This window comes from Hermetia illucens, chromosome 6 (genome assembly GCF_905115235.1).
Source record: "Hermetia illucens chromosome 6, iHerIll2.2.curated.20191125, whole genome shotgun sequence".
NCBI classification, from domain to species: domain Eukaryota; kingdom Metazoa; phylum Arthropoda; class Insecta; order Diptera; family Stratiomyidae; genus Hermetia; species Hermetia illucens.
In genome coordinates this window covers 65,337,521-65,347,728 of record NC_051854.1, presented here as the reverse complement: position 1 = coordinate 65,347,728, position 10,208 = coordinate 65,337,521, and positions in this window count along the sequence as shown.

Genomic DNA, 10,208 nt, shown 5'->3' with positions numbered 1-10,208 from the left:
GATCACCACAGGCCGTACAGTAAGCCGGCATCTGCCGAGATTATGGTAACTCGGAAATAATAATAACCGTTGGCGTAACAATCCATTTTGGATCAGAGCCTTGAAGTGTGTTAGAGCACTTCATTCAAATTCCTAAGGGTACACTACAGGATTACAGTACCCTGTAGGAGGCAATGTGGTCAGCATTTTATCATCTGATTGCACGATTCACTTCGTCTGCACCACAGACAGGTCAACCTGATGCCTAGAAAGATGCTGAAGAAAAAGGAGAAGGCGGTCTTAATGGTCATGTGGGGGGGGGGGGGGAAGGCACACAGCAACAGATGCCATGGGTGAAGGGGGGTTGGAACGGCCGGAGAGGATGGCGAGCGTAAAGTCGATTTTGCGGACATCCATTACCTTGTACTTATAAATACATGGTTCATCGAACGATTGCCTCATCTTCCGACATTTTATAGTTCGAATACTAAAACGCCGTCATTTTACCACCGTCACTGATTGCAAAGCCGTTTCCTAAGAGGCCATCGCACCTCAAAATCGGCCGTTGATTACCATCTTCCTAATCAAGCGGCTGACAACATTAAATGGTGGCGATTTCGTAAGAAAAAAGAAGAAATGATACCATTGACTCGATTACCAACGTTTACAAATGTGGAAGAATCGAGGAACCAATAGGAGTCAGTCTGTGAAGACAAACGCCTCTACTACAAGTTTCTCGACGATAAAACACTGGCCAATTGGCAAATTTACAAAAATGCCAATCGTGAAGCAAAGAGAGCGATCGCTGTCATCCAAGTAGTCCACTATAAAGATCTTGACGATAAACGTGATAACGAGAAAGACCTGTATCAACTTGGTAAAAGTCGACACCAATGAACATATGATATCGACTATTTTTGTTGTGGTAATGACAAGAACGGTACTTGGCTCACCGACAGTTGAGAATTTTGGCGGAAGAATTTGCCACCATTTGGAGCAATTCCACCTGTCAGTGCCACTGAAGTGGAGGAAACGATAAAATGAATGAAATCGGGGAAAACAACAGGTCCTGATAGCTTTGGAAACAGAAGAGCTGAGACACTGTTTATCCGTGAATTCTTCAATCTGGTTATTGAGGAAGATAGAACACCCTCTGATTGGCACGAAAGTACCACAGTGCCAATATGATCAAAGAAAGGTTGTCCAACAGAATGTTCAAATTACCATCCGATCCGGTTGCTGTTCTGTACCATGAAGACTTTTGAATGCATTCTTGACAACCAGTTTCGTGACATCGTTCAAATAACTGTGAATCAAGCCGGGTTTGTTAAGGATTGCCAAACTACTGAGGCAATACATGCTGCACGGTTACTCATCGACTAACAGCATGAGAAGCGTCGCCCATTACTTTTGTATGTAGATCCGGAGAAAGCGTTTGACCATGTGCCACACGATGGTATGGCTCCGTAATTCGGGCTAACGAGAATTCATGGTGGTTTGATACGGTGGATGCGGATTTGAAAGCCTCGCGACTGTTTTTAAAGTGGCGCAATCGATCCCGACGAGCTGACCCTGCTTGTGAAAGGGACACAGTCGAAAGAAAAAGAAGGCATACAAACATATAACTTTACATAGTGCTAAATTCCAGCTAAAAACTGTAAACTAATAAAATACCATTTCAACTATGGCACAATATTAAATATAATATTTCAAGTGCGTAATTGTTAAGCTAGGATAAAAGGATATGGCAAAGCGGTCGTGGCTGATTGTGCAAAAGCATTTCAGCATCTATGTATGTACATATGCTTGTATTGCTAACCAAAGCCTATGTATGTATGTGCAGATGCGATTTGTCCCAAATTCGAACATACCCAGATATCAATGTTTACAAAAATCTCCCCCAGAAATTCCATATTACACAGAGCCCCCGAACAAAGCAAAACAAACGTCATGAAAAGTGTGTCAAAAAGCCGCAAGTAATCGAACAAGTGTACAACGGGCAACCACTACACCCACACCTAATTCCGATATGCCGCAACAGTGCCCCACCTGTGCGCATCCGCAGTAACACCACCACAACCAAAGATAATCCCCAATTGATTCGATAGAAATTGTATTAACGGGGGATAACCCCAAAACAACACAAAAGAGAAGCGAACACATTATGGGCAAAGAAGACTGCGTCTCGCGCAACTTGTTTGGGAGCTTTGCTCCCCCAGGGCCCCAAAGAACCCGAGCCCCCCATGTATAGCAATGAACCCAATTACTCAGTGGAAACGAGAATAACCGGCACATGGGATATACATATGTGCAGGCCCCAATTCGGGGCGTCCCCCTCCCCAACTCCACACAAGCCGGCACTTTTTCATTGTTCCTTTTTGAACTTCGGCGTGGTTGCTTCGCCAGCGTCGTCTTTTCTCTTTCTTGGTGAATTTTTCTGATTATCTCATTTTCGCCTACGTCACTGTGTAATGATACCTCGGGTTGGGGCTTGGTTTTGATGGTGGCACAGTACCACATCGAGTGGGCATACAGTGAGCAAAAGTGAAATCCGGACACCGTCGTACGAAATGCATACAGTGGCTCCCAGCTTATTTGATACAGTCACTGCTTTTACATCACTGCAATATCGAAACTAGGAGATTTATCGATAAATTTTAAACGTAGATGTGTGGGTCCATACTCAATATACGAATTTTGAATAAGGGGAATCCCAGAAACTCTTGTTTATTGAATACAAAACCGTTGTTCCAGGTAGATTTTCAGCTCACAGCTTATTTGATGCAGTCTCCTTCAGTGTCAAAAATCTTTCGTTTGCCGTACTTCAGAGGTATTGTTTGTTTTACCAGTTTTTTATTGTATTTTGGTGTGATACCAGACATTTTTGAGAAACTTTTGAACTCTCTCACTCTCGACTAGTTTTTTTTTCTATAATGGATCATCATACGACAAGTGGCGTGAACTGATATTTCACCGCTTCAAAAAGGGATACAGTGTCCGACAATTTTTTTAAGTTGTCACATAATTGAATGTTTTATACACAAAAACTATTGGAAAATAACAGCAGGAAATATGCATATATTATGTGTATGCGAGAATATCCACTTTCGCGTGATTTGAAATCGTTTGGTTTGCCGCAGAAGTTACCAGCATCCCGGTTAACAACTTATAATGACGTTATGAGAAATTATTTATTCATCAAATATGAATTAAAGCCTGACGAAACAGCAAAAGAGCCGACAGTTTATGACATATCTGAAAGGCAAGCTCGCGAATTTTCAGAAACACGGCAAAAAGTGTCGCTGCCAACTGTGAATATAAAAAGAATTCTAAACTTATTCGTGCCTATGACGGCAGATATAGAGGCTTAATGAAGCCATATCAAGACCAGGAAACTAACAAAAAGTACCAAGAAAAGATTAATACATCCATAGCACAGCCCCACGGATTGTTTGATATTTACAGCTGTAAATGCAAACTTATCTCCAGTTGTACTTGTGCAAAAGGAAGTCGTTTTCCTAAGGAGGAAATACATTTTTTGATCGATCAAAGAACAACAAAAAAAATAATGAATAATGAAAAATATGCAACCATAAAGAATAAGAAAAAGTTTATCTCGCGCAACAGAGACAGGAATTTTTTTTGACGAATGTTGTTCTTGTTCTTCAACTGATGACTTGCCAATCGAAAGCAGCAGCTCATGCGATTATCTACTTTTCCACTTCTAGTTCTGATCATGAAAAGCCAAAACAGTCGAAATAAGTAGCTTCCCCGCTTCAAAAAAAAAAAAAGAGAGATTAAATCTACCATCTCGAACAGAGCCGATACCATTATAGTTTCTTCTGCTCTAAAAGATGTTGGCATCGTTTCATCTATCGATCCAAGGGGTGTCGTTGATCGTTCAAAGTAGCAAACAGGTATTGACAAAAATTTGTAGCCTTCTGAGCACAGTGGAGTTCACTTTCCATATGCTACTTTCATATAGCAACATAAAAAAAACACTAGCGCAGATCAGTCCCCACTTGATCTTGGTATTGTGATAACTTCATTTCCAAATTTTAGACAGGGCTGCGGAAGCGGATCTAACGCTGTTAATGGGTCGGGCGAGATCCAGTTTGGTATCATTGTCGGCAGAAACCACGCTTACTAGATATACAAATTGATCGTGTTCGATGCTCTCGCCATTGATGCAGATAGGGAGAGTGTGATGACCCGTCAAACTGCGGACCTTAGTTTTATTGGTGTTTATCTTCAATCTAACTTCACTTACCTCTCTTTGCAAATCCAGAAATAATATCTGTGACAAAATGCTACCCTGGCAGAAACCGCTTCCAACCTCAAATTCCTCTAAGATTATATGTCATTGCTGCACATGAAATCGTTATGATAATAGCTATTAGTTCTCCCGGAACGCCCCTCCCGGGTAGAGCATGCCAGATACACTCTCTGCTCACGATGTAGAAAGTTTTCTCGAGACCAATGAAGAGTAGATGAAGTGAAGATCTAAACTCCGCGCGCAGTTCCAGGATAATCCATGAAGTATTGACGTGGTCAATGCGGGAAATTCCGGAGCGGAAACTAGCCTGCTCTGCATGGACCAAGCTTTTCAGATGTTCTTTGCTGCGTTCCAGGATTATTTGAGCTATTATCTTTACGACGAAAGGGAGCATGCATATGCAGGGAATTGTCACACTAAAAACGGGGCTCTTCTTTCGAATCTTAACGATCACCCCCTTCTTCCACTCTCCAGGGAAGTACAAGTTCTGCAGTAATTGTAAGTGCAGCGATGAGCTATCTGCATATTACAATGATCTCTTTCAAGGCCGATGTCAACGCCTCTCCAGGAGACAACTCCTAATTCTACTACTGACTGCGAAGTGGCCGCCTTGATTGCTCGTACTTCATCACTCGGTCATCAATTCGCTCTACCTCTTTAATGGCTTTACGGAAAATTTTCAGAGATGGCAATGCCGACACCATATTGAGTGTGTAGGCTACCAAAAAAGCATCAGCCCATTTCTCGACAGGCAGAGGCGCTCGGCGATTGCTTTAGCATTTCTCCGAAGCTTCTAATTCCTTTCTAGCACGATCATTTTTGTTTTTAACGATATTAAATGAGAGATCAGGTGGGATTTAGCATAGTGGAGCAACTCCAACTATATTTATATCTTTCCCTGATCTCAGAATTTTATTTTTGTTTTACTGAGGATAGTGCCAAGTACGTTGCCTCAAACGGTCCTCCTTCATCTGGGGTTGGGACCGGCATTCTATATGAGTGTAAAAAACATGCGTTGGTAAAAGTACTTTGCTGACTTGAAAGTTCCCTAAGGCGGAAGCAGTGTTGTGCAGTAGTTAATTAATTTGTTAGTTAGCTAAATATTCGACCAATTGAGTCAATCGCATACCACCTTAGCAGTGCGTTCATCTGAGGGTGACAATACCTCAGAGTCCATTCGTATACGGAGCGGTATCTTCCAGGGGGAGTAATTGAGTCTCCTTTGGTTTTGAATGGCACTCAACCTCCTTTCATGGTTACTGAATGATGCTAGAGGGCATGGTTTTGCAATAAAATATCGCTTATGTGCTAAGTGCCAACTGACACACTTGATGTTCTTAGATCATCAAGCTGTGTGCTGGTACTGACGACCACCTTAGAAGTCTGTTGTGAATAGTGGACATGTTCAGACGTGATATTCGGATGAAATTTGGATTAGACAAGTGTCGAATCCAAGCCATCCGCAAAGGTCATCACAAACCGCATGCTGGACATAGCATTGGTGACCTCCACATGCAAGCTATGAGGGAGACAAACTTTTACAAATATTTACAAACCCATGCTCGAGTTGGTAATCTGAAGGAAGCTCTGCTATCCGAATTCCCGTGAAGTGTAAAGCCGATACTGAAATCGCATCTCTCGAGGAAGAATAAAATAAGCGCATTGTATGTATTCGCTATCCCTTCACTGCGTTATGCATTCGGAATATTACCCTGACAGAAACCGATCTGGAGAACGTCTAGCGGTGGCTACGGACAACTGTGACGAAATTCCGAACACATCATCTAAAGTCTGCGTGGAGCGGATGAACCTGCCTCACGACATCGGAGTTAGAGACGTGGTTGATGTGGCGGCACAACATCTTCGCCAAGTCGACTCGCTGTGCGCTTATTTTTACAACAAGGAACAGGGGAGTCCTTGCATTCGGCTGTGTGTAAAGCAGACTGTGGACTGACTCTACTTAACTTGAAGGATCGATCTTTCAATCCTCTGAGTGGGGTAAAGTCGGACCAAGAGCGGATCGATGAATGGAAGTCGAAGGCGATGCACGGTAAATACGTGAATTGTGATTGGCAGCCATTTGTATGAGATTTGCATTTGTCGAACAGATGGCTGTGTGCTAGGGAGTTCTTTGTCGAGACGGAGGGATTCTTGTGTGCCATTCATGTCAGCGCGGTTACCACACGAGCGTATAAAAGCTCATAATGAAAGAGCGGCTGATAAACAATCAGTGCAGAATGTGTGGTTCGGCGTTATAGTTGGACCATCTCATTTCTGGCTGGACTGTTATGACACCGTGATCCATCAAAACTTACTTGTATGCAAGGTAATGGCTGATCACGGGAATATGCCCGGTTTACCGATATGAGCCGCAAGCACTACTTGATAGTTCTGCGTATAGCATGTATTGGGACCGGCAAGTTCTAGCTGATCACCATGTTCCACACAATAAGCCTGAAGTGCTGTCGTCCCTTTTTTATTATTGATGTTGCTATCCCCCATAATAGCAATATAGAACGGAAATACGTGGAAAAGAAGGTGAATTGTGAGCCAATGGCTCGAGAAATCAAAGAAATTTGGCAGTTCGAGCGGGTGGTTGTAGTTCCTATAATTTTACTAGCTAGAGGTATTGTACCTAAATCCTTCGCGGCATCTCTTGATGTCCTGGGACTCTCACGCAGTCTAGTTCATACCATGCAGAAGTGCACCATTCTGCATACGTGCTTGATGTTGCGGGAAGTTCACGAGGGATGCTTCTATTGACCTACCATCAGCCACCACCACCAGCGCTCTTTATAATTTAAGTAGATAGAATCGTCCGAGCCTAGTGCTAGTATTAGCTAAAATCTAGAAATCGGAAATTGCTAACACAGATAGAATATCGAAAAAATCAAAAATTGACTGACGATATCATCCAGGGCAGAGGCAACTCATCAGACGCTGCCTCACCTCTGCCCTGGGAGCATCGTGACCGAAAGTGCCCACAGGTGGAAAGACGCTCCCTTTTATCATCGCAAAAACACGACAAGATTGCGAATTATATTGGACTTAAAACGCCAGTCGTTGTAGTCTAAGCTAGACTAAGGCGAAAGCTAGGTTGTTGTGCCTCTGTCCTGAACGAAACCGTCAGTCAATTTTTGATTTTTTCGATTTTTAATGTTTGGGGTGCTACGCTCCAAACTAGGGATCCATGGACTAAAAAACGTGGGAGTAAGTTGCTCCTCATTTAGACCGGTCCACCATCACGTGGATGTGGATTTAGGATCCCGCAGATCCTAAACAACAACCTAACAGATAGAATAGATTCAGCATCCTTCCCAAGGAAGACAATGGACATTTTACTGAGAATGAAGATAGTGGGCATTTTTGCTGAAAATACAAAATGTCCAAGCTTCCGTTAATCTACTTACGTGAGCATAGCAGTTCCACGTTAGTTAATTTCTTAACCCAGAAGATTACACGGAACAACCTCTATGTTGTTCCAATGAAAAAGGGCAATGTTGACGAGACAGAAGTCCAGGTCTACAGCGAAGGAGACTATGTGAAGCCACCAAAGACGATTTGGAAAAAATACTACACATTGCGACTAAAAAGTAGTAAAGGGCTAGTAGTTATAATTAAAGGCAATGAACCTTAAGTTGACCCGACTCAAATCCCTGAAGCGCTCTCAGAGGAGAAAGAGCCTCTATTTAAGGTGGAGCTGGAACCGAAACTTAAGAAACTCAACAAAGGTGAAGTGCATCTCATTTATAACTTACGTTACCCTTTACATCGGAGGATAATAGTTGAGAAACCGATGAAATGAAGAAGACTTACTTGTTAAGAGTTCGGACCCATCAAATCATATTGTAGACTTCCAAGTGTATGCGTCATATGCGGCGACCTCTATCCCACAGCTGAATGCCTATTAGACAAGCAAACTCTGTCAAAAATGTAATACCTGCGGGAACCTTAAAGGGCCATTTAAAATCAAACATTCAACACAGCTTGAAATTCAATCGCCCCGAATCAACACAGCGTACCAAATCAGCAACTAATCTAGAATCTATAATGGTACGACTTATTTAAAGTATGAACCAATTTACGCCATCAATGTAATAAATGATGTGAAACTAGACGCTGATTCTCCAAACCATTCTCGCAAAAGAAAAAACAATAGCTCTGCTGCAATCTGCCACTGGAATGCGAATGGTATTAGCCAAAATAAAGTGGAATTACAAGTATTTCTCGTCAACAGTGGGATCGACATCTTCCTTATATTGAAGACTCATCTCGTCGACAAATATTACTTCCTTCGGATAATAGGCTGCAAATTCCATTATATTAAGCACCCTGATTGAAAAGGTCATGTATGTTCAGAAATCATCATTAAAAATCATGCAAACCATTACGTCATGGAACATTTTGTTAAGGACTATATGCAAACCAATATGTTGAACAGGTTGATCCTGTTACAATTTCTGGTGTATTCTGCTCTCTGAGATTTACCAACACTGCAGAACAGTTTAGAAGTTTCTTCAATTCGCTTGGTAGAACATTTATTGTAGCTGGGGAATTCAATGCCAAACACATGCATTGAGGTTCGAGACTGAGGGCGAGGGCAAAACTCTCCAGGCTGCTGTACCGATAAACTATAAACTCGATGTAATGTCGGGCGGCCATCCAAAATGCTGGCCAACTAATCGCTGTAAATTACCTGATCTTATTGACTTTGGCATAACGAGAAATATGAAAAGAAACCAACCATCTGCGCAAATCTTCTTTGATCTAAATTCTGATGATTCCCCGGTTCTCACTACTTTTTTAAATCTCGAACCCAGTCGACCAAACTAACGACAAGAAAAACTGATTGGCTTATCGGCGTACCGGAAATATATATCTTTGCATTTAAAAGCAAATGTGTCCTTGAAATTAATCATCGAACTCGACCAAGCTGTACATTGTATCAGAGTACGTTGCCTCAAACCCTCCTCCTTTACCTGGGCTTAGGACCAGCATACTATGTTAATAGCATGGGACCAGTAATTAAATGAAATATTTTTGAATATATTATGCACATTGCGTCCAATCCACTTTTATTTAAGCGGACAAACTCCGACAATGAAAATGTGTGGAATTAAAAATATATATGCACATAGTGCTAAAAATTGTGTGATAAGTCAAAGCCAAAACGTGTTAACTCGAAGCATGCTCCTTCATTTTTCGAGTGTTATAGGTCAAAAATGATATAAGTCGAAGTGTGATAAGTCGAGGTATACCTGTACAGGAAAGCGGAGTGCGTGGAGAGCTTTTCGGAATCTTTTCCTTGACTAACTATCAAAAGATTGTTTTTTAAATTCATGGCCAACTCTTTTCAGACTGTTCACAACTGAATATTATCGTCATGCAAATTGCTCGCTTCGCCACAAAGTAATGGAAAAATTATGAGAACTGTTTCTAGTAAATTGTTATTGAGATGAAATGAAATGTGGTTGAACGAATATTATCACCTCTGACTGTATGCTTACTATCCCGGCATTTACTTCCCAGCGCCACACATGGTTCACCCCTGCAGCAACTGTGCCTTTGTTTATGTTGATCAGCTGGTCTGGCAACGTGCACTGCTCAGCTGCCGAGTGCGATGGCACGAAAATAAACGTCGTCCGTCACGCTCCCTCCGACGGACCAGGCCATTGATCCTAACTAGGCCACAACTACATAGCCACCGCTCCGCTTTCATGGCTTCCACAGCTGATTCCCCACACTCGTGGACGCTTGATGTAAACAAAGCCGCTCTCAGCCGATGCCAGCTCCTCGTCTAAGAGAACGCGCTCGCCGCCCGGACCGAGAGCGGGCTCTCTTCAGCGGAGAAACGGCGGGGACCGGCTAAGAGAGAAACCAAATTTCGGGGGATTTCCTGGCGTTGCTTCGCTCAAACAGAAAACTCGCCAAAGAAATTCAATTGCTGGCAATC